At 46.5% G+C, this 18,671-nt stretch overlaps 1 long non-coding RNA gene and 1 pseudogene across 1 annotated transcript; one reads left to right on the top strand and one right to left on the bottom strand.

Annotated features, from left to right (window-relative positions):
- Positions 1-1,657: 1,657 nt before the first annotated feature.
- The window catches only part of LOC142244949 (sterol 26-hydroxylase, mitochondrial-like), a 31,029-nt pseudogene continuing 14,015 nt past the window's right edge, over positions 1,658-18,671 (top strand).
- Positions 3,888-14,030, bottom strand: LOC142244950 (uncharacterized). Its single transcript, XR_012724722.1, has 4 exons — positions 13,904-14,030; positions 11,030-11,292; positions 7,516-7,648; positions 3,888-6,180 (listed from the first exon to the last, which is right to left on the bottom strand). It is a non-coding gene; the product is annotated as an uncharacterized LOC142244950 (long non-coding RNA).

The following is an 18,671-nucleotide window of genomic DNA, read 5'->3' as shown; positions in this document are numbered from 1 at the left end:
AACCAGCACAAGTACAACAGTAGCTGTGGGCTGGAACCCCTCAGCTGTGCCTTGGCTATTTTTGAAAAATAGAGGGGATCCCCTCTATTCAAAACCAGCCAAGGGACAGCACACAACTGGGGGCTGATATTTTTAGGATAGGAAGGGTCATGGTTATTTGGCCCTTCCCAGCCTAAAAGCAGCCCACAATCTCCCTAGAGATAGCGCATCTATTAGATGCGCAAAATCTGGTACTGTATTCAGCTCTTCTCATTGCCCTGGTGCGGTGGGACAGCAGACAACTGGGGGCTGAAATTTTTAGTATGGGAAGGGCTATGGTTATTTGGCTCTTCCCAGCCTGAAAATAGCAGCCCAGAGTCACTCCAGAGATGGCACATCCATTTAATGCCCGAAATCTGGCTCTGTACTTGGCTCTTCCCATTGCCCTAGTGCGGTGGCAAGCAGAGTAATATATAGGGTTGATGCCAGCTGTGAATTGCCAGCTGGCATCAAGCCCTGGTTTTTCCAATGGGTGGGCATCTATCAGACACTAATCCGTTAGAAGTCTAAAAACTATATATTTTATTTGAACAAACACCACCCAACTACAGTGCTCTTTAACCAATTTCTTAAATCCAAAGGGGGTCCCACGGCATTCCCATACTCACTGTCCACATTCAAATACTCACTGTCCACGTTCCCATACTCACTGACCACATTCCCATACTCACTGTCCATGTTCCCATACTCACTGTCCACGTACCCATACTCACTGTCCACATTCCCATACTCACTGTCCATGTTCCCATACTCACTATCCACGTACCCATACTCACTGTCCACGTTCCCATACTCACTGTCCACATTCCCATACTCACTGTCCCCGTTCCCATGCTCACTGTCCACGTTCCCATACTCACTGTCCACGTACCCATACTCACTGTCCACATTCCCATACTCACTGTCCACATTCCCATACTCACTGTCCATGTTCCCATACTCACTGTCCACGTACCCATACTCACTGTCCACGTTCCCATACTCACTGTCCACATTCCCATACTCACTGTCCACGTTCAAATACTCACTGTCCACGTTCCCATACTCACTGTCCACATTCCCATACTCACTGTCCACGTACCCATACTCACTATCCACGTTCCCATACTCACTGTCCACATTCCCATACTCACTGCCCATGTTCCCATACTCACTGTCCACGTTCTCATACTCACTGTCCACGTTCCCATACTCACTGTCCACGTTCCCATACTCACTGTCCACGTTCCCATACTCACTGTCCACGTTCCCATACTCACTGTCCACGTTCTCATACTCACTGTCCCAGCCTATGAAGAACAGTTGGTTCCTCATTGGTAGGGAGAGCAGCCACTTCAGCCTCACATGGACGGCCATATGGACGTCCAAAACGGACCGTGCAAAACTTGCTTTATTTACACGGACGTGTGTGCAGCGTGTAATCCAATCTTCTGTCTCCTGGGACTGGGCTCAGCCGGCACCGGCAGTCACTTAGCAGCCAGCTCCCAGCACGAAGCTTTCGTGACTTGAATACATCACCCTGTTATTTTTGTATTGCAAAATACCTCCCCAACGGCCAAACAGTTAATAGGTGTAAGGAAAATCCTTCCTGCAGCCAAAAAATAAAAATCAGCAAAAGGTGCCAGGATCAGAGAAGACATGTTCCTTTGCTTTTCTCCACCCGTAAAGGGAACGCTCAGATCCCTGCTGCTGGCATTCAGGACCGGGGTCATCGAGGGCAGAGCTTTACATGGGGCTGCAGCTGCCGGAAAAGCAGAGACGGGCAAGAAGATGAAGACGTTTGATGATTTGCCGGGACCCTCCCTGATCACCAACCTCTACCTGTTCTTCCTCAGGGGCTACCTGCTCCACACACACGAGCTACAGGTCAGATCTGTTCATTACATACGTGTAATATGAGTCGTTCTCATGCTGCTGCGTTCCTGCCATTCATTTTGCACCATCTGCCACAATAGAGTCCATGGTGGTAGTGCCGCACGTCGCACGCACAATGTGAACGGTCACCCAGTACTTGGTTTCTCAGCCAATCTAATCACTGGGCTGCAGACATGGATCACTTGTAATCATAAAGATTCATTATGGTTTGCCAATATGTCCATAAAAACTATTGTCTGTCCGTGATTTAGGCAACTGTGTTCGGAGCCGCTTCCGGGTTCCGGCTGTTTGCACTATGTCTTCACATTGCTAGCAAGCATAGGCAAAGCACTCAATAACCATTAGTGTGATATCGCCCATCCATTAGATATGACGCTGCACAAGCAACAGTCACCACTGCAAACTGCAACCCCAAAAAGAAAGGACAATTGCAAAATGCACCTCCCATTATACAAGTGCAATGCTCCGAGTCCTTCCAGTTTATCCTATAATCCTGACATGTTGATCCAGAGGAAGGCAAAAACCCCATGAGACAGGTGCGAATTGTCCCAAATCGGGGAAAATATACCTTCCTGAGGCCACATATGACAATCAGACCAGCAGCCTGGATCCCCAGAGAATCACCGAGCTTGTACAATCACCGAAACGGAAGATTCACCAGTGAGGTAGTTTAATTTTCTAATGGTTGAATCTGGTGGAGAGAGATGATCACTCCCATCACTCACCACTTACAGGTGACATCTGTGGTTATAGATGTTTTATTTCCTTTTCTTATTCATCCATCCCAGACCACCATGACCACTTCTCCTTCTAGAACATTGTTGCAGCCATCCCCAACATCTTTAGCAACACAACCCAGCCCAGACCTCTAAATAAAGTCAGAACCTAGAAGAGTTTTGTTAAAAAAAAATCAGACCCAAAACTAAAACCCTAAATCAATCTACTCCCTACGCCCTCAAACCAGGCCGTCAGCAGTATGTGGGTGCCCTAGACATGCAACCAGGCTATGGGGTGCACCAGTTGTGCACTCCATAGCCATGTGCCCCTTGTCTCCAATTGCAGCCATTGTCTGCTTCACCCAGACACTATCATCATTTCTATCTATACATAATGATGATTGGATGCCCATGGGTTCCTCAGGACACCCCACAAATTGCCCATATCATAACCCACCCCCTTCATATTAATGATATGACCGGTTGATTATTGATGATTTCTGCGTCTCGTCATAGATGAAGTACAGACGCTATGGGCCGATGTTCAGATCTGTTATCAGGCAATACAAGTTGGTGAATATAATGGACCCAGAGATTATGGAGGTCGTGCTGAGACAGGAGGGAAAATACCCCAAGAGGAACGAGATGGACATCTGGAAGGATCATCGTAACCTAAGGAGTCTGTCCTATGGACCCCTGACGGAGTAAGAGCTCTATGTAAGTGGGGCTGCTCCTGCTTTGTGTGATTTTCTATTTTCACCAAAACCATGAGGATAATTGATCTGGAACACTGAAGCACAAATATAAAATTGCACAAGCCTCTGACCACCAATAGGGGGCAATCTGTATGCGATCAATGTGGGGGCGCCCCCTAGTGGAGAATGCATTATGTAGTGTACTTCCCATAGAGGGAGACGAGGCTGAGTGCAGGTGAGCGGGGCCTCAGCATTGTACTGCTTCACCTACTACTGAACAAGCAGTGATAGGGGAGTCCTGATGCCACCACTAGGGGGAGCTTACTGCATACAGGTTTGCAGTGAGCTCCCCCTAGTGGTGGCTACAAGAATCCACAATTTTATACTTTACCTACTGCTGTGCTCCAATTGCAGTAATTAATAGCCGAGAACAGTCACTACACAGTGTATGGAGCTGTTCTGACTGTGCAGTGTGAATATGCAGCCAGCATGGTTGCTGAAAACAACTACTCCTGGAACACCCCCTTGAATATTAACTTTTTTTAAACTTTATTATGGCCAACCTTTGCAAAATTAGGAATCTTTTTCATGTACTCTATTACCTTATTTTGCTTCCTTTTCATTGAAACATCATGCTGAAAGTCCTGTTTTAACTGACTATTTCATGGTTTTCTAGAAGCTGCTTTGAACTGCTGCCTTAGGGGTACTTTGCACGCTGCGACATCGCTAGCCGATGCTAGCAATGCCAAGCGCAATAGTCCCCGCCCCTGTCGCACATGCGATAGGTAGTGCGAGCTGCCGTAGCGAACATTATCGCTACGGTAGCGTCACACGCACATACTTGGACGTCACTGCGATGTCACTAAGCGGCTGGCCAATAGCAGCGGAGGGGCGGAGATGAGCGGGATGTAAACATCCCACCCACCTTCTCCCTTCCGCATTGCCGGTGGACGCAGGTAAGGAGATGTTTGTCGCTCCTGCGGCTTCACACACAGCGATGTGTGGAGCTGCAGGAACGACAAACAACATCGTACCTGCGGACGCACCGACATTATGAAAATGAACAACGTGACACAGATCACCGATTTTTGACTGTTTCACGCTCGTTCATTTTCTCTCCTAGGCTTTACATGTTGCGTCGTCGTTACCGGCGCCGGATGTGCGTCACTTTCGATTTGACCCCGACAATATCGCAGGTGCGATGTCGCAAAGTGCAAAGTACCCCTTAGTCCTTACTCAGACACTATTTACTAACACTCTCCCTATGTAAGTTTTTTTTTTCTCCTCTCCCCTGCACTCAAACAAGGAGAATATTTGTACAAAGTGTAGGAGTATGGACTCATGCTAGAGCAGCAATTCAAAGCAGCTTCTAAAGAGCATAAACTAGTCCATTTAATCAGCACGTTCGTCAAGATGTTTGAGAGAGAAGGAAGCAAATTAAGGATTGGAGAAGTTCTTGCAGAGGGACCTTCTCTGATATTTGTCTTGGCTTCTATTATTATGTGCCCCTTCACTAATAAGCAGCGCATTGTAGAAGAAACCCATAACAGAAAGTACTAATTGATATAGTATATCCCACCCTCAGGGAAGGACATCGGTGGCACACGCTTCGGACCACTCTAAATAAAAAGATGTTGAAGCCATCTGAAGCCAAAATGTTTGCAGGGAGCATTAATGAAGTGGTGACCGACCTCATGGAGAGAATTCAGGAGCGGCGCAGGGACAGCCCCTCCGGAAACACGGTCACTGACATTGCAAATGTTCTCTACAGATTCGCCTTTGAAGGTGAGAAAGCGACGATGATGAGGGTAATTGTTCTCCATTATGTAAAAGCTGTATTGATATTCCCAGTCTACTCCAGTCATGCACCAGCAGGAGCCATCCAGCATCCATCAAACCCATGGGGAGTTTTAGTCTCCCCGGTCCTGCAGGTTTGGACCGTTACAGTTGTGCACCCCATAGCCATGTGCCCCTTGTCTCCAATTGCAGCCATTGTCTTCTTCACCCCGGTCCTGCAGGTTTGGACCATTACTTTTTACAGTGATTGTGATTATATTAGGAAACTCCTGGTGATGAAATTCCTTTATATAAAATAATAGCGCCAAACCAGTTATAAATGGATATGAGGATAATCTGGGCAGCAACATGAAAATGAAAAAAAAATAACCAAAAGTGACGCCATATTGGTCACCACTTTTGAGTTCATTATTTTCAGGCGGTGATGGTAAAAGGTCACCAAGGTAGAAGGATACGCTGAGGTCGGTGTATCTGCCATAACTAAGGTGATGTAAAACTGAAAGGACAAGGGCGCAGATGGTGTCTTACCTGATAATCACAGGTAAAGAAATTCACAGATCCATTGACCTGACGTGTTTGTGTGACACAAGAGCGCATGACTGAGGCTGGCTGCTGCAGATCCCAGAGTTAACAGTGATGATGTGCAAGGAGAAAAGGGTTAATCCGCGCTGACAGTATGAGGAATGATCACTGAAGATCAATTGGAATAAAACATGTGTTAGGGCCAGGTGGACGGGCGGACCCAGGAGGTGGATCCACTGGGCCGAACACCTTACTGAAGGCAAGGGGTCCGTTAGCTGGAGCACTACAGGTAGCAGGACAGTCCGTGCAAAAGAGTGGAATGGAGAAGTCCCTGGGACCACGGAGTCACTGATGGTAGTCCGGGTGACGGAGCTCAGGTTCGGAGGCCGAGATGTTGTCAGGCAGAGTCCGGAACCGATGGAGCGAGAGGACGGGTCACCGCAGGGATCAGAGATAGTACGGACTGACGGGATGGCAGATAGACAGCGTTCGGGGTTCGGGAGTCGGCAGGACCGGATGGCGAGGCAGGAGCGGCTCTAGGAGAGAGAGAGGTAAGTATATCACAGAGACACAAGGAGACCTGACTCCTAGCTTAGGAAACACGAAGAACAGGCCCCGCCCACTTGGACATTAAACCCCTTTATACCCTGTACCTGTGTGTTCAATATCCTGTCTGTGGACGCTGGCCCTTTAAGAAAGGGTCAATGACCGCGCGCGCGCCCTAATGCGCATGCGCGAGGCCCGGGTGCCAGAAGCCAGGGCAGGAAGCGGCGAACAGGAGGCAGGGGAGCCGGGCTGGAGCGAAGCTGCCGGCGGACGCTGGGAGCGGGGACCGGGACGCCTGGGGATCATAGGTGAGGAGGCCTGGAGGCTGTGGAGCGGGGGACGCCAGACAGAGGAGCCGGGGAGCGAGCCAGGGAAGCCGGGGAGCGTGGCAGGGGAGCCGGGGAGCTGGACAGGGGACCCGGGGAGCGTGACAACATGCAATTTTTATTGTTGCGCGTTTCGGAATCATTCAAAAACTCCTTCCTCAGGATCAAAAATCATTCATGTACATCCTCGAATGCTTCCATTAAATTACAAGGTGAAGTGATATTGAAATGGTGAAGAATGGAAATATAAAACATATCACAAAGCTGCAAAAGAAAAGATGTAATCCGTAATCCTTGTGCAAGATTTGGGAACTTTCTAAGCCAATCCTCCAGTATTTTCAAAATCTCTGTTTGCTGTTAGAGAATGAGATCCTTCTTTTTTACTCCTAATAAATGAAAACTTTGTAAAGATTGATATATACAAGCTGAAGCTAAAGTTTGCTACAATTGTATCCAGTCAAGAAAATCTCTGAACTCCAGGCTAATCCATATCTGCACTGATACACAGTAACAGAAGGGAGACTTGTGCTGTGATGTGTTTGATTGTCTAGACTGGATACAATGGTGACAAACCTTCAGCTGTGCACATTGCTTTATACCTTTGATAGTTTGTTACAATGAATCAGACTGTATATATCGCTGCGGATTGTCTTCGCTGGATAGAACCTTCAGCTCTCGGTCTGCAGAGGTTTTCAGACGCTGTGTATGGAAGGTTTCTCTTTACTGACAGCAATCAGAGATCTTCAAAATTGTGAAGGATTTAAACATAAAGTTAAAAAAAATTGTTAATTTTTACATTCCGAAAACATAAAACTGTGCGACCCGTATCCGTATCAGACACTTGTCATGTGTGAGCCCGGTGTCTTCTCTCCCGCAGGGGTGTCCTATATTTTATTTGAGACCCGGATTGGCTGCTTGCGTGAACAGATTCCACCCGAGACCCAGAACTTCATCAACTCCATTGGATTTATGCTTAAGAACTCGGTGTATGTCACCTACCTGCCGCCGTGGACCAGGAAGGTTCTGCCGTACTGGAAGCGTTACATCAAAGGCTGGGATGACATCTTTGATTACGGTGAGTAAAGGCCGAAGAGGGGTCTCAGGAAGGCGATGGTGATGCCCCCTCCTAGAACTGAGCACGGGGGGATAAACCAAGGAGGGTGTTATTGTAAACCTGCCCCAATTATCTCATTTAAAAAAGTAAGAACATGGGCATCCATAGAAATCATGGGCCCAACGCAGAAGTCCTAATTATAAAAAATAATAATTAATATTTCGCTGCATCACAGAAGAGCATATATTACAACTCTATAGCCCGTATTACAAAGTAATTCTCCTCCTATTGAAGCCCCTAGATTCCCCTATCATTGCAGCCATAAAGTGTGATACCAACAAAAGTGCCCCCCAAACACTGTATGATACCCCACAGTGAATTCTTCCACAGAACCCTCCACACACAGTATAATGACCTTCTTCTATCCTCCAACTACCCCAGCAAAGTGTGGTGACCCCAACATAGTATAATCCCCAACTGTGTCCCCCACATAGCCCTCCATGCAGTATAATGGGCCTACATACAGTATAATGCGCCCCACACCTCTTCACACTGTATAATGGCCCACACTATCCCTCCAAACAGTATAATGGCTCCCACTAGCCATGTGCACAGTATGATGGACCCCACACAATCCTTCACACTGCAAAATTGCTTGCATATAGTATAATCGCCCTCAAATAGCCATACATAAAGTACAAATACTCCCTCATAGCCCTCCAAATATGATAATCGCCTCCTCATAGCCCTCCATATAGTATAATGCACCCCCATAGCCCTCCATATAGTATAATGCACCCCCATAGTCCTCCATATAGTAAAATGCACCCCATAGTCATCCATATTGTATTATTGCCACCAGTGTGCTCATTGATAAAAAAAAATATATAATTTCATATCTCCTCATTCCCCTGCTGCTCTGGTCTCTGTGTTAAGAGGTTTGCAGCTCTGCTCATCTCAGAACAGCAGGTACAATGTAGTGCAGTCACCACTAGGGGGAGCTCCCTGTATACAGAGATATATGATAAGATTCTGTCTGCAGCCACCACTAGGGGGAGCTCCCTGTATACAGAGATACATGATAAGATCCTGTCTGCAGCCACCACTAGGGGGAGCTCCCTGTATACAGAGATACATGATAAGATCCTGTCTGCAGCCACCACTAGGGGGAGCTCCCTGTATACAGAGATACATGATAAGATTCTGTCTGCAGCCACCACTAGGGGGAGCTCCCTGTATACAGAGATACATGATAAGATTCTGTCTGCAGCCACCACTAGGGGGAGCTCCCTGTATACAGAGATACATGATAAGATTCTGTCTGCAGCCACCACTAGGGGGAGCTCCCTATATACAGAGATACATGATAAGATTCTGTCTGCAGCCACCACTAGGGGGAGCTCCCTATATACAGAGATACATGATAAGATTCTGTCTGCAGCCACCACTAGGGGGAGCTCTCTGTATACAGAGATACATGATACATGATAAGATTCTGTCTACAGTTACTACTAGCGGGAGCTCCCTGTATACAGAGATACATGATAAGATTCTGTCTGTGGCCACCACTAGGGGGAGCTCCCTGTATACAGAAATACATGATAAGATTCTGTCTGCAGCCACCACTAGGGGGAGCTCCCTGTATACAGAAATACATGATAAGATTCTGTCTACAGTTACTACTAGCGGGAGCTCCCTGTATACAGAGATACATGATAAGATCCTGTCTGCAGCCACCACTAGGGGGAGCTCCCTGTATACAGAGATACATGATAAGATTCTGTCTGCAGCCACCACTAGGGGGAGCTCCCTGTATACAGAAATACATGATAAGATTCTGTCTGCAGCCACCACTAGGGGGAGCTCCCTGTATACAGAGATACATGATAAGATTCTGTCTGCAGCCACCACTAGAGGGAGCTCTCTGTATACAGAGATACATGATACATGATAAGATTCTGTCTACAGTTACTACTAGCGGGAGCTCCCTGTATACAGAGATACATGATAAGATCCTGTCTGCAGCCACCACTAGGGGGAGCTACCTATATACAGAGATACATGATAAGATCCTGTCTGCAGCCACCACTAGGGGGAGCTCCCTGTATACAGAGATACATGATAAGATCATGTCTGCAGCCACCACTAGGGGGAGCTCCCTGTATACAGAGATACATGATAAGATCCTGTCTGCAGCCACCACTAGGGGGAGCTCCCTGTATACAGATACATGATAAGATCCTGTCTGCAGCCACCACTAGGGGGAGCTCCCTGTATACAGAGATACATGATAAGATTCTGTCTGCAGCCATCACTAGGGGGAGCTCCCTGTATACAGAGATACATGATAAGATCCTGTCTGCAGCCACCACTAGAGGGAGCTCCCTGTATACAGAGATACATGATAAGATCCTATCTGCAGCCACCACTAGGGGGAGCTCCCTGTATACAGAGATACATGATAAGATCCTGTCTGCAGCCACCACTAGGGGGAGCTCCCTGTATACAGAGATACATGATAAGATCCTGTCTGCAGCCACCACTAGGGGGAGCTCCCTGTATACAGAGATACATGATAAGATCCTGTCTGCAGCCACCACTAGGGGGAGCTACCTATATACAGAGATACATGATAAGATTCTGTCTACAGTTACTACTAGCGGGAGCTCCCTGTATACAGAGATACATGATAAGATCCTGTCTGCAGCCACCACTAGGGGGAGCTACCTATATACAGAGATACATGATAAGATCCTGTCTGCAGCCACCACTAGGGGGAGCTCCCTGTATACAGAGATACATGATAAGATCATGTCTGCAGCCACCACTAGGGGGAGCTCCCTGTATACAGAGATACATGATAAGATCCTGTCTGCAGCCACCACTAGGGGGAGCTCCCTGTATACAGATACATGATAAGATCCTGTCTGCAGCCACCACTAGGGGGAGCTCCCTGTATACAGAGATACATGATAAGATTCTGTCTGCAGCCATCACTAGGGGGAGCTCCCTGTATACAGAGATACATGATAAGATCCTGTCTGCAGCCACCACTAGAGGGAGCTCCCTGTATACAGAGATACATGATAAGATCCTGTCTGCAGCCACCACTAGGGGGAGCTCCCTGTATACAGAGATACATGATAAGATCCTGTCTGCAGCCACCACTAGGGGGAGCTCCCTGTATACAGAGATACATGATAAGATCCTGTCTGCAGCCACCACTAGGGGGAGCTCCCTGTATACAGAGATACATGATAAGATCCTATGTGTTTTACAGCAGATTTCATAATTTTATTGACAAAGTAAAATGGAGCTTGAATTGCTTGCTAGAAATATATACTGTATATGTATTAAGAAATTAATCGTTGCTGAATTTTTAGATTAGAAAATGATGAATCATGAACATTCGCTATAAATGTAGATATTCTCGCAGGCGACATTCCAGCATTTCCCCACCTGTGAATAGATAACTGCAGCCGCACAGTGTCATTGTATCACTGTAACATAATAACCCGGAAAATCTGCTGAATCGCAGCGGTCTCTGAACAGACGTGCAATAAAGTGACGGGTTCACCGGCTTTCCACATGACCTGGGATTGGCGTTTTCCAGTGATCTGCTGCCTGTTCACACAGCGATTCTGTCACATGGATGATAAAACTTCACACGTTCATCTCACAGAGGATTGTAGAGAGTGGAAACAATTGTAACAAATCTTCTCCTGTGAAAAGTTTGGAATATGTACAGTTTTTAGCAGCAAATATCAGAAAATATGCACATAATGCCTGAATTTCTTAGCATTTCCAGGATCTCTGCTTGCTGTTAGTGAATGAGAACACACTCGTCTACATCCAGAAACTAACAGCATGTATAGACTTCTCATAGCAGAGGGTTTGCTTAGTTTGTTTCCTAGACAACTCTATGAGCAGAACAGTCTGGACTGAGACCTTTTCCCTGCACATAATAATCAATGGGCCCCTCCTCAAGGCTTTGTCCAAGAAAGAAGAAAAATAGCAGATATTCTGATCTATTGCTAAGTGTCAATAGAAATAAAAAGCTTTCCGCCTCACTTTACCTTCAGTTTTTAAAAATGGAAGAGAAAAAATAAATAAATACAACATGGAAGATAGATAGGAAAGAGATAACATTTATCTCTTTTTTTTTTCTCTCATCTATGTATCTACAGTCCCTTGAAAAAGTATTCATACCCTGTGAGTGTTTCCACATTTTGTCATGCTACATGCACAAACGTAAATGTACAGTATTTTATGTGATATCTAAGCAAAGTAGCAAGTATTCATGCAGTATAAAGGAAATGATACAAGGTTTTGTAAATATTTAGAAAATATAAATCTGACATGCATTTGTATTCAGTCCCCTGTAATCTGAATGTCCTGAATAAAATCCTGAGTGACCAGTTGCCTCCAGAAGTCACATAATCAGTACATCGAGACTAACTGTGTATGATTTCTTCTCAGTATAACTACAGCATCATGAAAACCAAGGAACCCACCAGACAGGTCAGGAATAAAGTTGGGGAGAAGAGTAAAGCAAGGTTAGGTTATAAAAAATAGCCTAAACCCTGAACATGTCAGAGAGCACTGAAAACCTACCAAGACATGGCCTTCTACCGAAACTGACATCCCAAGAAGGAGAGCACTAAAGAGAGAAGCAGCCAAGAGGGCCATGTTCACTGGAGGAGCCGCAAAGATTACAGCTCACAAGGAGAATCTGCCCACAGAACGACTGTTAGGGGCACTTTGCATATTACGACATTGCAGGTGCGATGTCAGTGGGGTCAAATTGAAAGTGACGCACATCCGGCGTCGCAGGCGATATCGTAGTGTGTAAAGCCTTTTTGATACGATTAACGAGCGCAAAATCGTCGTAATTGTATCATCGGTGTAGGGTCCGATATTTCTATAATTTGGAAATGACCGATGTTACGATGTAGTTCCTTGTTCCTGCAGCAGCACACATCGCTGTGTGTGAAGCCGCAGGAGCGAGGAACATCTACCTGCGTCCTGCGGCTCACGACAGCTCTGCGGAAGGAAGGAGGTGGGCGGGATGTTTACGTCCCACTCACCTCCGCCCCTCCGCTTCTATATGCCGCCTGCCGTGTGACGTCGCAATGACGCCGCACGACCCGCCCCCTTAATAAGGAGGCGGGTCGCCGGCCAGAGCGACGTCGCAGGGCAGGTAAGATAATGTTCGCTACGGCAGCTATCACAAGAGATCGCAGCTGCGACGGGGGCAGGGACTATCGCGCTCGGCATCGCATGCATCTGCTAGCGATGTCGCAGAGTGAAAAGTGCCCCTTAGTCATAGACTCCACAAATCTGCCCTTTATGGATGAGTGACAAGAAGAAAGTCATGTAGGAGGCACAGCAAGCAGTGGAAGAAGGTCCTCTGGTCAGGTGAGAGCAAAGCTGAAATTTTTCAGCTCAATGCAAAACGCTATGTGTGGTGGAAAACTAATACTGCATATCACCCTGAAAAAACACCATCCTTACAGTCATACATGGAAGAGGCAGCATCCTGCTGTGGGGATGCTTTTCTTCAGCAGTGGCAGGGAAGGCGGTCAGCGGTGATAGGAAGATGGAGGGAGAGAAATGGAGGAAAACCTGTTAGAGGCTGCAAAAGACTTGACGTTTGGGAATAGGTTCACCTTCCTACAGGACAACGATCCTCAACATCCTGCAGAGCCACAATGGAGAGTTTAGATCAGAGCATATTCCTATGTGTGACCGGCCAAGTCACAGCCCAGACCCACATCCACCGAGAATCTGTAATAAGATGTGAAAATCACCGATCACAGACGTCTCCATCCAATCTCACTGAGCGAGAGAAGAAGAGGAAAATGTCACCTCAAGATGTGCAAAGCTGGAGAGACCCCAAAAGACAGAGAAAGGTGGTCCTACAAATTACTGACTCTGGGGGCTGAATGCAAATGCAAGGCAGAGAAAGGTGGTCCTACAAAGTACTGATCAGGGGCTTAAAACTAATGCACCTCACAATTTTCAGATCTATATTTTTTTCACATATTTGGGAAACCCTGTGTCATTTCCTTTACACTTCAAAAATATCTGTACTTAATGCTGATATATCACGTAAAATCCCAATAAAATAGATTTAAGTTTATGGGTGTAACATGAAAAAACGTGGAAAAGATCACAGGGTATGAATACCTTTTCAAGACACATTATCCATCAGTCTCATCTTTATCTATACGTTTCTATCCTCCAGGAAAGAAGATGGTGGATAAGAAGATGAGTGAGATCCAGCAGCGTCTGGAGCGCGGGGAGGAGGTGCAGGGGGAGTACCTGACGTACCTGCTGTCCAGCGGGAAGCTCAGCGTGGCGGAGGTGTACGGCAGCGTGTGCGAGCTGCTGCTGGCCGGCGTGGACACCGTGCGTATATATATTTACTAGCTGTACTCCCCGGCTTCGCCCGGGTTAATAACTGCTGTTAACAAAAGAGAATGTATTAACAAAAATGTATTCTGCACACAAAAACCACAAAACAAATAGATATAATTGTAATTATGTCTGTCTCCCCCTCTGTATATATATCTCTATCTCTCTCTTTGTCTGTCTGTCTCTTTCCCTGTCTATCTCTGACTGTCTGTCTCTCCGTCTGTCTCAATCTCTTTCCCTGTCTGTCTATCTATCTCTTTCCCTGTCTGTCTATCTATCTCTGTCACTTTCCCTGTCTGTCTCTTTCCCTGTCTGTCTCTTTCCCTCTCTTTCCCTCTGTCTCTTTCCCTGTGTCTGTCTCTTTATCTGTCTTTATCTGTCTTTTACCCTGTCTGTCTCTTTCCCTCTCTTTCCCTGTCTCTGTTTCCCTGTATCTGTCTCTGTCTCTTTGTCTGTCTCTTAACCTGTCTCTCTCTTTCCCTGTCTGTCTCTATCCCTGTCAGTCTGTCTCTTTGTCTGTGTCTGTCTCTTACCCTGTCTATGTCTGTTTCTTTCCCTGTCTGTGTCTGCCTCTTTCCCTGTCTGTATCTGTCTCTTTCCCTGGCTGCATTGTGACACTCCAACATTCCATTTAAGGGCGTGGCTGCGCATTCTTCTGAAGTTCTGGCTGCACTGTGGCTCCCAGCTCCATTCGCTTTAATGGAGGCAGGTTTTTGGTGAATAACTGTAAAGAGCGGGGTTACAATTTCCCCTCAAAACATAACCTATGATGATCTCGGGGTCCAGAAGTGTGAGTGTGCAAAATTTTGTGGCTGTAGCTGCGACGGTGCAGATGCCAATCCCGGACACACACACACACACACACACACACACACACACACACACACACATTCAGCTTTATATATTAGACTAGCTGTACTACCCGGCTTAGCCCGGGTTAATAACTGCTGTTAACAAAATAGAATGTATTAACAAAAATGTATTCTGCACACAAAAATCACAAAACAAAAATGATAGAAATGTAATAATAATGTCTGTCTCCCCCTCTGTATATATCTCTCTGTCTCTCTATCTCTTCGTCTGTCTGTCTCTTTCCCTGTCTGTCTCTGACTGTCTCTGTCTTTTTCTCCGTCTGTCTCAATCTCTTTCCCTGTCTGTCTATCTATCTGTGTCTCTTTCCCTGTCTGTCTCTTTCCCTCTCTTTCCCTGTCTGTCTCTTTCCCTCTGTCTCTTTCCCTGTGTCTGACTGTCTCTTTACCTGTCTGTCTCTTTACCTGTCTTTGTCTGTCTCTTACCCTGTCTGTCTCTTTCCCTTTCTTTCCCTGTCTGTCTGTTTCCCTGTGTCTATCTCTGTCTCTTTGTCTGTCTGTCTCTTTACCTGTGTGTGTCTGTCTCTAAACCTGTCTCTCTCTTTCCCTGTCTGTCTCTTCCCCCGTCAGTCTGTCTCTTACCCTGTCTATGTCTGTCTCTTACCCTGTTTGTGTCTGTCCCTTTCCCTGTCTGTGTCTGTCTCTTTCCCTGCCTGCATTGTGACACGCCAACATTCCATATAAGGGCGTGGCTGCGCATTCTTCTGAAGTTCTGGCTGCACTGTGGCTCCCAGCTCCATTCGCTTTAATGGAGGCAGGTTTTTTGGTGAATAACTGTAAAGCGCGAGGTTAAAATTTCCCACACACACAATTTCCCACACACACACACACACACACACACACACACACACACATACACACATTCGGCTTTATATATGAGATATACATGGACAGGTCTTGTGGGTTTTTTTCTTTTCTTTTTTCTTGGGCTGGAATCATACATTCAGGTTTTCTGGCGTTTTTGTTAGCCAAACATAGAAGTGGTACAGAGAAGAGGAGCCGCATCAGGGACAGATTTATCAAAACTGTGTACATAAAAGTCTACATACCCCAAAGCAACCAATAACAGCCAATGGAGGGGAAAGTGTCTAATGTGTCCAGCCCGAGGCCTTATGTATGATAGAACATATAGTAGTAGTAGAACATAGTCTGATTTATTGATTGTAACTTTTTTAAAAAGTGGCAAAAATTGACCCAAATGTATTCCAGTTTCCCCCTGGAGTGATTTTATGAACGCCAGTTATTATGCACCATTTAGGGAAACTGGTGACTTTTTTGGGATAAAAAGTCACAAAATAGGTCAGACACAAAAACAAAAAGCTCTACTTTACTTTGTGCAAAATTCATGAACCATGAAGAATTTGGAGCAAAAAACCTCAACGAACACAAGAAAAAAATGACAAAAAAATCCTGCAAAATAATATCTAGAGGCTGGTGATAGAATCAGATCTAATACAATGTAACAACATTAGAACAAAGCGGAGATTTGTGTTTAGCTCAGAGGGTTTTTCAGACTGGTCAAAAAAAACTGCTCATTTTCTGAAAGCAGCAGCAAGGAGAGATCTGAAAAATAGAAAGTGTGTGTATTTACCAGGTTGTGCTTCGCTTCGTCCATGTTCAGGTCCGGTGTGAGACCTCGTGGCCGTCTATTGTTAGCCATTTCTTGCTATTTGTAGTCAGTGGGGATAAGCAGCCGCTATTTCTCCCTGTTTCCTGCATAATTTCCCTGCATCTTCCTATATTTCTGCAGACGTCGAACACCTTATCATAGTCTCTGTATCATCTGGCACAAGACCTGGCGCTGCAGCAGTCCCTGTATGATGAGGTTACAGAGGCCGCCCCTGCGGATCGTATCCCTGCGGCGGACGACATCGCCCGGATGCCATTACTACGGGCTGTCATCAAAGAGACGCTGAGGTACCTCCAGAAGGGACAAGGGTCCACCCTAATTACAATCATTGAGTCACTTACAGGAGCCACTTTTGCACTTTATAAACCTGTTTTTTTTAATCTTTTCTTTTTTATCTCCCTTTTTTTTATTTTTTCAAACAAACATTTTAAGGCTATGTGCGCACGCTGCGGATTTACTGTGCATTTTACCGCGGATTTGCTGCAGAAAATGTGTCTAAGGCCTGCAACACACATCCATAGAATACGTGCGTGTTTGGTTCGTTTCCGTATATACCGGAGACACGGCCAAACGTGCACCAATGTTATTTAATGTTTGAGGACACATGTGCGTTTTTCATTAAGGTCCGTGGGTCCGTGTGCGTGCTACGTTTGTGTCTCCATTTTGCACGGAAGCATGTCCGTTTTCTGCACGCAACACGCAGCACGGATCCAATGAAAGTCAATGGGTCTGTGCGCACGAGTGACACGGACGCATCTCTGTTTGCTCCCTGTACGTTTTGTGCTTTTTTCATGTGATGTCGTTCTTTTTTCTTTCTCTGTTTCGTTCTCTCCCTCAATCCGTCGGTCGGTCGGTCTCTCTGTCTGTCTGTCGGTCGGTCTCTCTGTCTTTTCTGTCCCTCTCGCTGTCTGTCGGTCAGTTCCCCGCCTCTCTCATACTTACCGTTCCCCGATCTCCGGCGCAGCGCTGCACGGCTGTTATAAAAACTCCGGCGGCTTTTACTATTTTGAAAAAGCCGGCCGCTCATTAATCAATCTCGTATTCCCTGCTTTCCCCGCCCACAGGCGCCTGTGATTGGTTGCAGTCACACACGCCCACCACGCTGAGTGACAGCTGTGTCACTGCACCCAATCACAGCAGCCGGTGGGCGGGTCTATACTGTGCAGTAAAATAAATAAATAAATAATTAAAAAAATCCGGCGTGCGGTCCCCCCCTATTTTAATACCAGCCAGATAAAGCCATACGGCTGAAGGCTGGTATTCTCAGGATGGGGAGCCCCACGTTATGGGGAGCCCCCCAGCCTAACAATATCAGTCAGCAGCCGCCCAGAATTGCCGCATACATTATATGCAACAGCTCTGGGACTGTACCCGGCTCTTCCCGATTTGCCCTGGTGCGTTGGCAAATTGGGGTAATAAGGAGTTAATGGCAGCCCATAGCTGCCACTAAGTCCTAGATTAATCATGTCAGGCGTCTCCCCGAGATTCCTTCCATGATTAATCTGTAAATTACAGTAAATAAGCACACACACCCGAAAAATCCTTTATTAGACATAAAAAACACAAACAAATTCCCTCATCACCAATTTATTAACCCCGACAAACCATCCATGTCCGGCGTACTCCACGGACCTCCAGCGTCGCATCCAGCTCTGCTGCATGGAGGTGACCGGAGCTGCAGAAGACACCGCCGCTCCTGTCAGCTCAACGCAGTAAATGAGGTGAGTAGCGCGATCAGCTGCTGTCACTGAGGTTAATAGCGGCCACCGCTGGATCCAGCGGTGGCCATGAGTTACCTGATTGACAGCTCAGCTGATCGCGCTACTCACCTCATTTGTTGTGTGGAGCTGACAGGAGCGGCGGTGTATTCTGCTGCTCCTGTCACCTGCATGTAGCAGAGCTGGAAGCGACGCTGGAGGTCCGTGGATTACGCCGGACATGGAGGGCTTTGTCAGGGTTAATAAATTGGTGATGAGGAACTTTGTTAGTGTTTTTTATTTCTAATAAAGGATTTTTCGTGTGTGTGTGTTTATTTACTGTAATTTACAGATTAATCATGGAGGGTATCTCGGGGAGACGCCTGACATGATTAATCTAGGACTTATTGGCAGCTATGGGCTGCCAATAACTCCTTATTACCCCGATTTGCCAACGCACCATGGCAAATCGGGAAGAGCCGGGTACT

Source organism: Anomaloglossus baeobatrachus, chromosome 7 (assembly GCF_048569485.1).
Source record: "Anomaloglossus baeobatrachus isolate aAnoBae1 chromosome 7, aAnoBae1.hap1, whole genome shotgun sequence".
In the NCBI taxonomy this organism is placed as follows: domain Eukaryota; kingdom Metazoa; phylum Chordata; class Amphibia; order Anura; family Aromobatidae; genus Anomaloglossus; species Anomaloglossus baeobatrachus.
This window is presented reverse-complemented; position numbering and strand designations above follow the sequence as displayed.